This window comes from Adiantum capillus-veneris, chromosome 25 (genome assembly GCF_014529385.1).
Source record: "Adiantum capillus-veneris isolate H3 chromosome 25, ASM1452938v2, whole genome shotgun sequence".
Lineage (NCBI taxonomy): Eukaryota > Viridiplantae > Streptophyta > Polypodiopsida > Polypodiales > Pteridaceae > Adiantum > Adiantum capillus-veneris.
This window is the reverse complement of record NC_140955.1, coordinates 2,317,173-2,333,373: the sequence shown is the minus strand read 5'-3', so window position 1 is coordinate 2,333,373 and position 16,201 is coordinate 2,317,173.

Below are 16,201 nucleotides of genomic sequence, written 5' to 3'. Positions count from 1 at the left end.
CGTCCATGGCCCATATCATCTTCACATCGGCAATTGGTGCAAAAACTGAGTTTTCATGCACGTAGCCAATCATCAATTGATTGTACCCCCCACCCAAGCTTGGACAGGGGGTTCTCTGCTACCCAACTCCTTGTCCACCCCTGTATATGTGCAACCAATCATAAAACGCCTCTCAGATTTCACACATGCACATGAAGGTAAAAAGGGAGTTATGGGGAGTGGTTACAGCATTAAAGTGTGACAAAGAGTACTTGATTGGAGCATCTATAGTTGTGGAGACTGATTGCTTACCACTTCTAGGGATGATTGCAAGTTCTTCTTGTAGGTTGCAGGATGCGGAGTGCAAGAGAGGGAACGAGAGAAGGGGAAGGAGATGATCAAGACACATAGGTGTTTGGTGGAGCTCTAGAGAGTATGTCTCTCTATCTCCTTATTGACTTTATAACAATGAATAAGAGTATGGGCAGTCGGCCATTGCCTTTATGTGGCCACTTGGTCTAAAACCCTCACAATGTCCCACTTGAAGGCCAAAAAGGCCCAAGTGGCTAAAGAATGTAGAGGCTATTATGCACAAATGTACAAACGTGAAGCATGATCACACCTTCACCCTACACCCATCATCTCTATGCAATGTGTGAACCGCTCTGAGGCTAGGCTCTTCGTTAGAGCATCCATTGGGTTTTTATCTGTGTGAACTTTGACTAACTCAATGCGTTTGCTAGCCAAAATATCCCGTATCACATGATACACGACCTCTATGTGTTTGGACTTGGAGGGAAACACCAGGTTCTTTGCTAACGCAATCGCACTCTAACTGTCGCAATGTAGCACTCGAGTCTAGTGTATACCAAGATCTCCCACTAGACGAGATAACCACACAGCTTCCTCAATGGAACTGGAACTGGAACTGCAACATACTCTACCTCAATGGTGGAAGACGAAGTGAAATCTGGATATAAAATCTCCAAGAAACATGCTGCTTTAGAGAACAAGAAAACGTAACTAGATGTGGATCTCCTAGTGTCCACACAACCCACATAATCCAAATCAGTGTATCCAACTATGGATGCATCATTGTACCCAAAGCATAAGCACTTACTAGCTGAGCGCTTGATGTATCTCAAGATGTGCTTCACTACTTCCCAATGCTTTCAACCTAGATTTTCCATAAACATGTTGACCACTCCCAGTGCATATGCAATGTTTGGCCGTGTGCTAACCATGGCGAACATAAGATTGCCAACTGCCAAGGAATATGGCACCTTTCCCATCTCTGCCTTTCAGCATCCAATTTGGAACAATTATGCTTGCTAAGTTTTTCATATGCAACCATTGGGGTACTCAATGCTTTCCTTCCTTGCATATTAAAAGGTTGCAAGACCTTGTGAATAGACTCTTCCTGTGAAAGTTCAAGTATACCACGTTTGCGATCTCTCTTGATATTCATACCAAGGAAGTGATGTGCATCGCCCAAATCTTTCATAGAAAACTTCTTGCTTAAGGCATCCTTGAGAAGTGCAATCTCATCTTTTGACTTCCCGGCTATGAGCATATTATCCATGTACAAAATCCAAATGATGATGGAACCATCGTTCAACCTCTGTGTACAAGCAGTGATCCTTTTGGCTTCGAGTCTTACAATAGACTGAGCGAAATTTACCGAGCGAATGGTAAAGCCGAGCAAGACCCATCAGAAAGAATGCAATTGAACACTATCCTTAGGCGAGAGACCTATGGTTGCCATACATTGAGTGCCAGATTTAATTAAATAACTTTTGTTCAAACTCTACCATATGAGTTGACAATAGGTCACTCTACTAGCACAAATGTAGCCACACCACTTACTACCACTACCTCTTCTTGATTTTTCACGGAGCTACGACAATGAAACATCACATACATTCCCTATGATGCTCCTCCAAGGCTCCTAGGGTCATAATACTAGACCACTGCTATAACTAGAGGTTTCTGAAAAAATAAACTTTAACATATTATCACTAGCTTAAAAGTCAAAAGACAAACTAGTTTTCAAGAAGAAAACTGGTTTAAAAAATGGATGAAATTAAATTTACATTCTTTTTCGCAAAAACTAAAAATTAGTTGCACTAGATGGTTGTGTGCCAACCCAATGAGGCTTCTCTCTCTCTCTCTCTCTCTCTCTCTCTCTCACACACACACACACACACACACACACACACACACACACACACACACAAAAACAAAGTCACTCTATTGTGGAGACATCCTGGTATACACGAGAGATAGACATGAGAAGGTACCCAACAAAATATGTGGGACTTCCTGTGAGAAAGAAATGCTAAAAAACATTACTAAACTGCACTCTGGATCAATAGTCCAAACCACATTATACCATCGGATACATAAAAATTATTAACTTGAAGCACACTCATCATCTATGAAGAGATGCCGTCTTCGAGGCCTATCTTTTGGACGACCATCGTAACGTGGGTCCAATGTCATGTGTCTCGCCTCTGCCTCTATATATTCAGGTAATGCACTTCAATGAAACAAAATACACACAAAATTTCAATTCAACAAAACAACCATGACCCATAAATTCATATGCAAAAAAATCTACAAGTGGTAATAGCAATGTCTATCCATGAATCATACAATGTTTTGGAAGACAACAAAAAGATAATCAACCATAAATGTCTACTAACATAACCCAAACAAAAGAAAAACACTATGAATGTCTTGTGGTAAGTCGAGAATGGGAATCTCACAAATCATCAAAAGGGTTCCCACCCACGGGACGGTCTCCGTCGTCCACCACATCTATGGATGTGGTCGCATCCTCTCTCCCTCGCTTCCTTGGTCGAAGCAAGGGCTGCAAGCAAGTAGAAACAAGTGCCTCATCAAAATCTAGAGATGCACATGCACGGCCAGAGACCAAACAACCTATCAAAATAGGAGCCGTCCCACATCCAAACTCAAGGCACAACCCCCCAGGACAACACAACAACTCAATAAAGCATGCCACAAAAGTATGGCTCTTCTGTGCAGACCCTCTCCATGGCAATCCGGAATCCATAAGGACTCGACCTGAATCTGGCAAATAGTGGCGCATAGTGCTATCCATCGCACTCATCCCTAGTGCATGAAACAAAGAAGCACTCTCTGCAATGTAAAGTGGTGGGGGTGGTCCATACCTGTGGACCAAGAACATGATAGAAGTGTCGCACTACAAGGAAGCAAAAAAACCAATTTCAAAAGCTGCACATTGGCGCTTACTTACCATGAAATTATAAATAGAGTGATCACCTCATGTCGCTCGCCGGATGACTCTACATATCCATAAGGTGCATGATGCAAAACCACCACACGTCGATGAATAATCAACTCCGATGCCCTGCAAAATCGCTCAACCCAAAAGACTGTGTCTCCTACAAGGACAAAATCCATCAATGATTAAAACTGAACATATTGATGACAATATCAATATCTAGGACTAATTTTGTTACCTGCAAGAGGCGCCATCACAAGTAGCCACCCCGAGTCCGCCAAGGTACTATGGCTCAAATGAATAATTGATCGTACATGATCCTCTGTACATGTATCCCATGTAGGTTGAGGTGATGGTGAGTGTAGAAAGCCTCCAAAAGGTAAGTCAACAAAGATAAAGTCAGCTGCCAATGACACTGATCTATCACTCCTCCGATATGTAATATCTGTGGATCGAGCTCTAGTCATATGCTCATGTACAGGAATCCATGATCTAGACTGCACGCCGCTACGAAAATCCCCAGCAATCGCAATATAGTCACCATGCAAAGCAACACACCTACTATCACTACAACCATTCTGCACAACAGGCTGAATAGGCAATGGTGCATACACAAAATGTAGGGCACGTCGCAATCTCTGTGTGCCCCCACTCTCTACATGAGCAAACACATTATCTATATAAATATGAGTAATACAATAGAGCTGCAACAACAAGACTCCAATAAAAAACAAGATTATACCTAAGATAGACGGCAGATCATCGATCACATGGTCTGTAGTAGCAGATGCATTCTGATTCTTATCCAAAAAGCTTGTTGCTTAAATTTAGAAAAAAGTGTCAAAATTATTAATAATTCTTAAATTAGCAAAGTGTAGGACACATAGAAAGTGAGAATGAATCTAACTCACAAGTTCGAGTAGGTGGACGAGATGGTAGAGATTGAGAAGATGGATCAGCAACATCTGTGGCTTTGGGTGGTGGAAGATCCGTAGATGCGGCTCCTCTAAACTGCACATTATGCAATTCTCTCTCTCTAGCAAGGACATGGCCTCTATCCATGTCAATCCACCAAGGGCAATGATCAAGCTCCCACTGTGAGAGCTGATGCATGGTTGGTGGATACATGCATCCCTCACCGCTCTCAATGTGTGTCCAAGAGCGTGCAAGAACAGGTATCGCAGCAATGTGATGCATGGTCAAGAGGTGAGCAAAGTATCTACAAAAGACAACAAAGAATTATTCTAAACTCAAAAAGGAATGCATACCTTATATTAGTTGAAGCACATATTATGATACAAAAATAGTCAAATCATTATCTACCTGTAAACAAGTCGCTGAGAAGCCATGCGGCAATAGTCAATCCTCTTTAAGGCTTGCAACTCTACATCCTTCGTTTTGTTTTCCAAAGCCACCTCAAGAGGGAATAAGAATTTTCTTCCCTCCACCACAATCTCCGTGTAAAACATATCCATGGTGCACGAGGGAGGAATATCAATCCCTCCAGGCACATCCACATAGTCCACAAGAAGCTTCTTAGATTTTTCTAAGATCCTTTGCAAAGCTCCCTCTCGTTTCAGCCACCTTTCACACCAAGCATGCAAGAGAAGAATCAAACTTCTTATTAACATTCACAAGTTCAATCATAAACCATTTGCATAAAGATGCTCACCCTCGAAACTTGTGGTCTCCTTTCACCATGCAATAAGCAGCACGAGTGATCTTGCTTGCCTCTAGTAAGGACACCCATAGGTTTTTATTTTCTATGGAAGCATCATGTAGAGCAATCAAGTTAAGTTTCTCTAGAGTGGCCCAACTATCTTCCCCCCATTGAAGGCTCATCACACGATCAAACCAATCCTTTCCTAACCTTGGATCAACAATATTGAGAATCTACCAAACAAGGACATTATTCAATTAAAATAAAATTGCATCTTACCATGTATTAAAAAAAACACCAAGAGATCGTTATATACCTTCCCTACACGATCTGAATATTTATAATAAAGATCATTCATGATCTTAGTCTCTTCTTTTTTCAAGTCCTCTTTAGAAAGCAATGATTTCTTGCTCTCTAGCTTAGTGTGTAGTTCTTTTGACATTTGAACCTTCAAAATAAACTACTACTTTTTAAAACAAACAGCTTCAGATAAAGCATACAAAAAAGAGATCCAATGTCAAACACACTTACATCAAAAAGAAGCCTAGCTAGATATCTTCGTGTAAGAGGATGCCATGGCTCTTCTCCCTTTGTGGTTCTCTTGCGCAGAGTGTCGATCAATTTCTGGTCATTCTCCGGTAATGCACGAAGGTAATCTTCATGATCCGAAGAGCAAACGTTTGCACAATTCACCAACTCATCTCTTAGATGAGAAGATACTAAAGCATGAGTGTTCATACTGATGTAAATATTAGTAAGTTAGTCAACCTTCAATCATTTAAATCTTACCTAATAACAAGAGTATAGTGTCACTCACAAATTCATGCGTTGCAAGCTCGTCAATAATGCTATTTCGGAAACCTTTGTGGGGTCAATGATAGTACACAAGACCCTACAATGCTTCTCTCTGCTATTGGAAAACATTTCTCTAACAGCTGCTTGCCAAGCTACCGTCCTGTTATTGCCTTCCCACACGTAGAACATTCTACCAAGCAGTGACTCTAGTTGTGGCTGCAAAGCTAACTCCTCTTCATACTCTTTATTTATGTCTTTCCAAAGTGGGTCCCATGTCTCAACAATATCATCTATTTCAAAAAATAAATAAGACTCCAAAAGAGCCTTAAACATTCTAAAGAAAAAGCAACATGTCAATCCATAAAATTACTTTGAAACAACAATGATTACTTGTCAACAATGTCTGTTCCTTGTGGCATGTTTGCAGTGAAACTATAAAAGCACCTTTTTCCTTTATGTAACCTTCTCTGGCAAATGCAGCCTTCAAGCCAGAAACATCTGGTCTGAGGCCACGTACACGAGCATATGGAATGAGTCTACACAAAGGAACTAGAGGACACTCAAAACAACTAAAAACCCTGGTGGTTTTGAGAATTTCCTCTCCTCTATCCATATGCAAATGACTATCATCCACATCATCAGCAGACGGCCCAACTTCAGGGGCAATATGAAATGGAACCAATTCCAAAGCTGACTCTTGTCTAGCTATTTGAGCATCAACTTCATTCATTGATCCTAATCCAATGTCGGCACTCTCGCTCTCATCACCAATAAAATCATTGTCATCGAAGTCTTCTGTGACTGCCACAGAGCTGACCTGATCATTGCATATAGGAACAAGTGGCATAGCCTCTTTGCCCTTTCGACGAGAACATCTCCCAGTTGCAGGACTACAGATAAATTTACAAACTCAAATTAATCTAGATCTAGAATTTATCTACTTTTTTCTAGAATCAAACCCAAAATATTTCATCCTATTAACTAGATCAAAGACTAAACATACAAATTGCCTACCCTAATGAATATGTTCCTTTCTTTTGTCAGTACCAATCCATACTAACCACTTAAATTGTAGACAAGCGACTTCACACAAAATATACTGAACCAAACAATTCTAAGCAACATATAATATACCTTACACTTAAAAGGACATTGTCGTAAATTATTATCATATCAAAAAATTTTAGCAAAAAAAAGGCCCCGGTCCTGCTATTGGAGTTGGACAGCTGTCGAAACTGTTCCGCGCCGGCGCGGACTGGTTGCAGCACTGAACAAGCCCTTAGTGCATAGGCGTTCTCACGGGCCCAGGAGCAGTAGACAGGCGGCATATTACCCACTAGACAGGCGTTAGACTTGCTTTCTTACAGGCAGTATGCAGACTCGAGGGAGGTGGCGACCATGCGCAGGATCAACTGCAGACTCGAGGGAGGTGGCGACCATGCGCAGGATCAACTGCAGCGCATCATACTTTGCCAAGCATTGAACTTCAATATGCTGCGCAATACTAAACAACGTTAATTTTGCAATTCCAAGCATCAAAACTCCAAACTGCAGCGCAAATCAACCATCTTGCAGAATAGATTTGGCCAAAAATTTCGCCCTCCTGCTGCTCCTCAGCCCGCACGTATTCCAATGGGCAAAGGGCTGGTTCGGTGCTCCAACCAGTCCGCGCCGCGCGGACTGGTTGGAGCACCGAACCAGCCCTTTGCCCATTGGAATACGTGCGGGCTGAGGAGCAGCAGGAGGGCGAAATAACATTCAAGGAATTGATATAAACTGCAAGAGTAGCAAGCGACTGAAGAGGTTCACTTACCCGCAACAAGCAGTGTGGTTGGAGCCAGCGAGCATGCGCAGGTATGGCCCGAGCTCTGTGCGCCAACAGTAGCCAAATTAATTAGGTTCAATAGGATAGATGTTAGATTCAAACTTGGCCGGACGCCCACAAAGGCAAGAAGAGCTGTGAGTGAGCAAGGAAATTGGAGCAATAAAATCTAGCTTGTGTTCATTTAGAATCACTATTTAATGCGTGAAAAAAGGAAAATATTTAAAAGTTAGCGATATTTTTTCCAAATTTTAATATGTTAAGGCAATATTTTTCACAGATTTAAACAAGAAAATACTATAGTCCATTTAGAATCACTACTAAATGCTCTAAAAAAATTAAAAAATTTGATAAGTTTAAGTATGATTTTTTTGAATTGTATTATTTTTAGTCTGCAATTATTTCCACGTTATAGGTATATTGTATTTTTCAACACTTCATCTCGACACGGCTGTCAGTAATGACTTTAAGACTCTGACACCTACGACGTTTTCAAGGATGATCTTCAAATACAAATCATTGTTAAAATATTTTTTATGCTCATGAAAAAGCAAGCACCGACTATGATTTTGATAACATTTGAAAATATAAAAAACGTTATACTAAATAACACATATTATTGTAGCGAGTATCACCTTTTCTCTTTCTTTTCCCACTACATCTGTTCTTTTTTCTCGCTATTTCCTGTCTAATCTGGAGCAATGAGCAGACACTTTACTGTTTACGGAACCCAGAGAGGTCAAAAGCTTGTTCTTCTATCTGACAATCGGTTCCAAGAGATCATGGTAGCCACAATTAAGCAGCATTTTGATATTCAAAATGTTGATTTCGCTCTATGTCCCCTTACATTGTCTAGAGATACTGGCCATCTTGAAACCAGAGAGAACAATGATGGGGAACTATTTTACACCCTTGACCACGAAGTTTCACAGTTTTACAAGATTCTTGTCACCTCTTATCTATTGCCTAATGTTGATGGCTCAAAGGTTTCACCGATAATGATCAAAGAGAAATTAGACGACCTGTGGCTTCCATGTGCGAGTGTAATTGACTTCATTAGAACTCTACCACTACAAACTAACCTGGTTGTGGCTTTGAGTCAAGTTCAGAAAGTTGTGCAAGTGTTTGAGCTCCCATCTCAGTATGATGGGTATATTGCTTTTGAGTTACCTCCACAAACTGAAAACTCAAGTATGAGTGGTATGGAGCAACGTTTTGATGGTCATTCTTGGGTAGAATATGTGACTTGTAGCAGTGATTTGTTCAAAGGTGTCGTGCGATTTAGCAGATGCTGTGGCCATCTGCGATGTGTCAATCTTGATTGTAGTTATCATTTGAGAACAAAGCTTCCAAATGAGAGTCAATGGAAGGGACGATTATCGCGAACACCACAGAGGGGATTAATAGGAGCAGAATTTGGAAAGCTTATGTGTGTCCATTGTCATCAGATGCCAGAATGTGTAAATGCTTGTGCTGCAGTCATTTATTATTGCATCCCTATTGAAAAGGAGTCTGTTAGTAGATGTGTGGTTCATCTTGGTTATCACAAGCATCCAGTGGCTGAGGGAAAAAGAAGAGCTGCTGACAAGGTTATTTCCCAAGCTTTGCTTGCACGCGCAGCTTTAGATCCTTTGACAACAGCCAAACAATTGGAGAGAGTAACAACAGAAGAGATAATAATGGATAGGCTCATGGGGCTAAGTTCCTCTAGGAATACTGCCTTGGACGAAGATGAATTTGTCACGTTCCTTGACACAGTGACTCCACTCTCTAATAAGCGTCGTGTGCAGCAGATTTTGGAAACAACCAAGAAAGCCAAGGGCATCACTTCAATGGGATTTGAGTCCATATTGAAATTAAAAAGCAATAGCCGATACCCATACCTGCACAGTGTTCTTTTTCCAGGCCAGTTGGGAGCAGAGAAACAACCTCATGTTTTCAAAATGTCTACAATGGGTCCAGGTAGTGGGGTGGACTTGGTGAATCGTATGCGTCCTGGAGGTAACTTGCAAGATATGTGGGTACACTTTGACCATGTGCATAGAGCTGATGGATGGCCTACTATGTCAGCACATGTATATGATCCTTACGTTCGAGAACTTTTAACTTTTGCAATATGTGAATTTACAGTTGAAAATAAGCATGCACAGATTGAGTTTTGGAGAATGCTTAACAAGGTGGTGATGGATCTGGGATTCCAAAAACCCGAGTTTAGAGGTTTCATGGCAGATGAGGCTTATGCAAATTGGATTGCTATTCGCACGGTTTACTTTGGCGGTGCAAATAAGAAAATGCCTGAGAAAGAAAGATCATGCGTTTTCCATTGGGAGCAAAGTATGGTTAGGCATACTTCAAAATGTATCCGACCTTCTTACCAAGAAGAGCACAAACTTAAATGCCGAAAGTGGATGCATGCCTCCACAGAGAATGCTGCAAATGTTTGTAAAGAGGAGATTAGACAATTTTGGCATGTTGGGCATGCCATTGAGTCAGAGATTCCATCATTGGAAACATGGTTGTCTTGGTGGGATGTAAGAGTGCCTCATTGGGGTGATAGATTTGTTTGTCAAGATGCAGCAGGTGCTTTTGTGCCAAGAACCAATCTAGCTGAGGCAAAGCATGCTAGCATGCGTGCAGCTATTGGATACAAGTCTAGTATCGGTTTGTATGAAGCCACATGTGCAGATATGGCTCTAGCTGTGTTGCAGAGTGTTAGATACAATGCATACCTTAAAGGGAGTAACACATGCACTGGACCAGTAGTGGCAGATTTGGCTGCAAGGTTTATGAGTCAACATGCTGCTAGTGGGTCGGGTAAGAAGCTCATAGACCTGGCTAATTCTTCTTTGAGGGAGATGCGCATGCCAAGTCCTGAGATGAACAGAGAATCAATGAGGGAAAAGAGTGTTCGAAGATCTAGACCAATATTTGTGGAGCCTGATGAAATTCTAGAAGATGATAGCCACAGACCTGAGTATGTGACAATCACAACGACAAATGGGCTACCTAGGAGTGCATAGCAGAAAGATTCCACAGCTCCCCTCGTGTGGTTGGAGCAAAAAGTGTCTCGGACTCTGTGGGCAATTAGGCGTACTGAGCTAGGGAGAAAAATGACATGCTTTGGCGTTCTTGCAAATCATACAACAAGATGTGGTAGGTTTATTAATGAAATTGCACCTTCTGTTAAACACGGAGTGCCTGCACCAAGCTTCTGGGGAAGGCGGAGATATCCTGCAAAAGGATCCAATCTAGGAGGCATTGTTGAGGGATTTGTATGGTTCTGCAACAGTAGTAACACTCATACGTGGAATGTGGATGACATGATTGTCGGTCCTCCAGGACCTGCACCTGGGACTTGGGTTGTGGATGAGGGCACTAATCTGCAGCCATCTGAAGTTGAAATGTTGTTGAACAATGGGTTTGTTCTTAAAGAAGCAAATGCAAATGCTGAGTGTAGTCGCAATGTTAAACCAAGTGGGAGCACACCGAGTTCATTTCGTCCAAAATTTAGAGATGGCAAACTTGTTAGATGGAGATCAAAACTTACAAGAGATTTTCACGATAGGATTGCACAGGGAAGAACTATGGCTGCCAAATTAGTAAGGGAGGTAATTGTGGTCCCGAATGTATCACATGTGTTTCATGTTAGTACAGCTGGATCGGTGGAGAAAGGTGTTACGTATGCTATCACACTTGCAGACTTCCCTCGATGCTCATGTGAGGATTTTCAAAGGCGTGATAGCAAACGTGTTGCATATGTGCCTTGCAAGCACATCTACTTTGTGTTATTTAGAATCTTGGGTTTGGACTCCTTTGCTCATGAGTTTGTGCATCAATCTGCACTTACAAAAGTAGAGCTATTTCAAGCTTTAGGAGGTTCTCGGATAGCATCATAGGTGCTAGAGTTCATGTGTTGACTTTTTTTGGGAAATGTTTGTGCCAAATTTGTGGTTGCCTATTTTGGAGAGGATCACCTAGAATTACGCAATGTGTCGAGTATTATGTTTTATGAATGATTCTAAAATCTAAATTTGTCTCCATTGGTTCACATATTTGTGTTAATGAAAATAACATGCATGGCATAATTATTTTATTTCACAATTGTTTCTATTGTGGCTGCTTACCCTTGGACTTGCTCGGAATGTGACTTCGCTCGATTTTTTTTGCTCGATGATTAGAAATCCCCTTGGCTTCGTACGTAACTCTGGGACTGAATGTACTGATCAAACTTGCTATACCATTGTCGTGAGCCTTGCTTTAATCCATACAAAGCTTTCTTGAGTCTACACACCAATTCTGCCCGTGTTGGCTTCTCAGGCTTTATCGCAAAGCCTTCTGGCAATTTCATGTAGACATCCTCTTAAAGATCCCCATGAAGAAACAATGTTTTCACATCCATTTGGACCAATTCCATGTCCTCGATGGCTACCAAACCAAGCACAAAACGCAATGTAGTCATCTTGACCACTAGAGAAAAGATTTCATCAAAATCCACGCCTTTCGTTTGCTTGAACACTTTAGCAACCAATTTAGCCTTTTACTTAGGCCAGAGATCATCTGTGGTATACTTCTTTTTGTAGAGCCATTTGCATGGCAATGCCTGTTTACCCGCAGGTAACTCTGTCAAGTTCCAAGTTTCCTTTGCTAAGATCGAGTTATACTCAAATTGCATGGCCTCTTCCCACTTCACGCTATCGTCCATTTTAATGGCTTCTTTGTAGCAAGTGGGTTCACCACAAAATCAATGACTAACAAGTAGTCTAATACTGGCTCAAACCTCTCACGTGCACGAGATGTATGAGTGAATCTTTGAAGTGCCCGACTGTTGGATTTCACTCTCTCTGGGGAAACATTTGTGTGTGTGCTAGTGGAAGGTACATCACTAGCACGTCCAAATTCTGTGTAACTGGTGGTGAGGCAAGATCCTCAAACCATACTCTGTGATACTTAATGTCTTTCACTGGTTTTGTATGCATCTTAGACTCGTTAAATATCACCTATGAGCTACGTATATAACCTTCTTGGATTTTGGGTGCCAGAGACAATATCCCATCTCCATCCACACCATATCCAATGAAGATGCACTTGTGTGATTTGGGGTCCAGCTTTTGTCTAAGTGCTTTTGGCACATGTGAGAATACCTCACACCCAAATACATGTTATCTCTCATAATTGGTCTCTTTGCCCGTCCACATCTCCTGCGGAACCTTGTACTTTAGTGGTGTACTAGGTGATCAATTGATCAAGTAAGCAGCCATTGTAACAGCTTCTCCCCAAAATTCTTGAGTTAAGCTGGCCGTATACAACATAGAAGTGACCCATTCCTGAATGGTTCTATTCATCCTCTCCGCCACATCGTTTTGGGCGGGTGTGTAAGGAGTGGTAAATTGTCTTCTAATGCCTCGTTTACTGCAAAATTCCTTGAACTCAGAGGAGATGTACTCGCCTCCATTGTCACTGTGTAAAGCTTTAAGCTTTCTACCCGATTGGTTCTCTACCAATGCTAAGAACTTTTGAAAGACACTAAAGATATCGCTCTTCTGCTTCAAGAAATAAACCCACACCTTTCTAGTAGAGTCATCTATGAGATAGATTCTTAATCTTCAACCCATGACCAAAGATCTACATGCCTGACACATTGCTTACCATAGCACACTCATGAACAATCCCTTCAATAGATTAGCATTTCAGGCCAATATCATTGTCAGATCATAAAAGTTCCGAAATATGACCAAGACACTGGAAAAGAGAACGTTTGACTACTAGAAGCTCCAGCAACCCAAGTGTCAACCAACATCTACTAAAAAGCTAGAGACATCCATGAAGACCATGCCAGAGTTTTTATGATGACATACAAAGACTAGGAAGGGGGGAATGTTGGCAGTCAAACCAGACGGGCGCCCTTTGAGTCGACCTCTTCATCTTGAGCCCCAAAATTTTGATGTCCATTATTTTTCGGAAAGCTTTGTAATTATATGAGAGTCTCTGATTCTATTCAGATCACCTTGAGTCTATCTGTGCTACATCCGAGTTGTAAAGTTTGTAAATGAGTATGACCCTAGTAAAGCCGGCCACTGGCCAAGCAAGCCCTAGATATAAAACCATTTTTTGTAAAGTGGGAAAGGGACACTTATCATTATCACAAGTTTTGAGTTTTGGAGCGTACGACTGAGAGAGGCTACTCTCATGTGCTTTGTAATCAATATCTTTAGCTCTAGTAACCACATTTTGATTAAAAAACTTGCAATGTGTTCCTTTTCTACTACTCTTTCATTCAAGTATAGTCATTGTTGATTTTGTTGTGGTTTACAACTTCGTGTTAGTAAGATAAATCTGCTATTTTGAGTGCATTAATGATTGTTTTTTGACATTCCGACCATTGGAGAGTGTTCCTAAAACATAGGGCAACCTTTCTGGTATGTTTAATTGTAATTTTCAGGACCTTGATCATGATGGATCATGATTTTGGTACCTCATTGGATTGTGAACAAACTTGGTAGCTTAGTGCCCCTAAGTGTCTTAGCCCTCCTCCCAAAGTTCCGTAACATTTGGACTTCGTTCAAGTGCTGAATTGGTGCAATGACTGATTGCGGTGACAGAGTACATGGGCACGTTGCCAAGTCCAAGAGTGACATATTTTTTAGTGCTAGAGATATTTTCGTTCCATAGGTTCACTTCTTGAGTTTGACACCCTCAAAGAGTCTCCGTGCCACATCCGAGTCGCTTTCCTGAGTATTGAGATTATGTTAGTGTCAGATAGCTATGCTACAAACATCCATCATATAGACCGACTAACAAACTTTTACTAAAGGAAGCGGATGATTGGCAGCTACCGTTTCAAGGCTATCACTAGATCCGATAGTTGTAGTGGCATGTATTGGTTGTTGTGTCTTTAATGCGGTCACACTGTTGGATTCATTTTGATTTTTGATGCAGACCTTCTCGAACAGATACCTAGTATCTTCCATGGAAGCAATTTGACATTCATTACTTAATTTCCTACTATAAACTCCACTTGGTTGCTGGAACATTGTATATATGCATTGTATTTGTGTTGCCATAGTATTCCAAGCATGAGCTAATTGTTCGAGGCATCTGGTGGTGGTACAAAAAAGTTATGGGGATATTCATATCCATTGATGTGTATTGTGAGCTCCAAAAAACCAGTAGCCATACTGATAGCTCCATTGAATCCTGTAAATGTTTGTTCCAAAGGTTGCAAGACCAATCTGGCATGTGTTGTTGCAGATTCCAATTGATTATGTTCAAATGAGCATCAAAGTCGACCTGCGCATGAATAGGTACCAATTTTGCTCCTAACTTTACAAAAATGTACGGGTCCATATTTTCTTTATCCTCCATAATGCTTGTAATTTGATGCATCTACACGGTATTATGAGTATCGAGGTGTCCTTTTCTTTGCTTCCTTTTTACTGCACACTCTTTGGCTTCTTGTTGGGCCTGTTAAATCTTGAGCTCTTGATTTTCTTTCTTGCTTCTAGCTGAATGTGCCCTTTCGAGCATCTCTTGCATCAACAATAAGTGATACTTTTTAAGCCTGCATCCATTTATCCAGTTTGACATCTCCTATTCATCCAATGTCGCAAGCTTAATGGCCCCAATCAATGATATGGAATGAATCATGAATGGTCCCATTCCTCACTTTTTCAATTTCTTCATTTTTTGCTTGAGAGTATAGACAAGCACATAATCCCTTGGTGCAAAGTCTTTGGACTTTACATGCTTGTCATGAAACTCTTTCTTCGCTTCTAGGCGTAGATCACAACCACTGACTTTAATATACTTTCATCCAACTTTTCTAGGTCATCCAAACAGTCAGACCATTCATATCTACTCCATTCGAGTTTGTTGGCTATCCATAAGGTTGAAATCAGAAACTTATGGGTAATATTGCATTACGTCCAAAAACCATGTTATAAGGTGTAGTCCCTAAAACAATTTTATATGCAATTTTATAAGCCCAAACATTAAAGTGAAACTTTTTAATCCAATCCAATCTATTATTGTTCACAATTTTAGTGAGAACTGTGCACAAGACTTTGTTGGTGCTTTTGGCTTGACTATTAGCTTGTGGGTGATATGGGGCCGATTTTTTATGTATGATCATGAATTTATCGATCAATGACTTCGTTAACAAAATGAATCCCTCAATCACTAACAATTTTGGTATAGGTAAACCGTACCGTGTGAAAACACTTCATACAAGAGTTGTGTCATGGTGCGTGCATCTATTTTTGTGGCTTTAGCTTCAACCCATTTGGTCAAATAGTCTATAGCTACTATAATATATTTTGCATGAGTTTTGTAAGCCGGCGGTGCTACTAAAATCTAGACCCCACTTAGCAAATGTGTGTGCTCCTATCATTGGTCTCATTGACATTTCATCCTTTCTGATTCGAACTTTTATTCTTTGACACTCATCACACCATTTCATAAATGCTTCGGCATCCATAAATAGTGTAGGCCACCAAATTCTAGCAAAATATTCATAAAGTCTGAGTTGATTATCGTTGCAACATTTGTATAATTGGTTGCCAATCAACTCATATGATTGTGCTTTAGTTTTAATTTCTTTCATCCTTGTTTTGGACATGTTTGAAGGGAAAGGAACCTGGTTCAAACAATCCACAATATACTTACTCCAATGTGGTGCTAT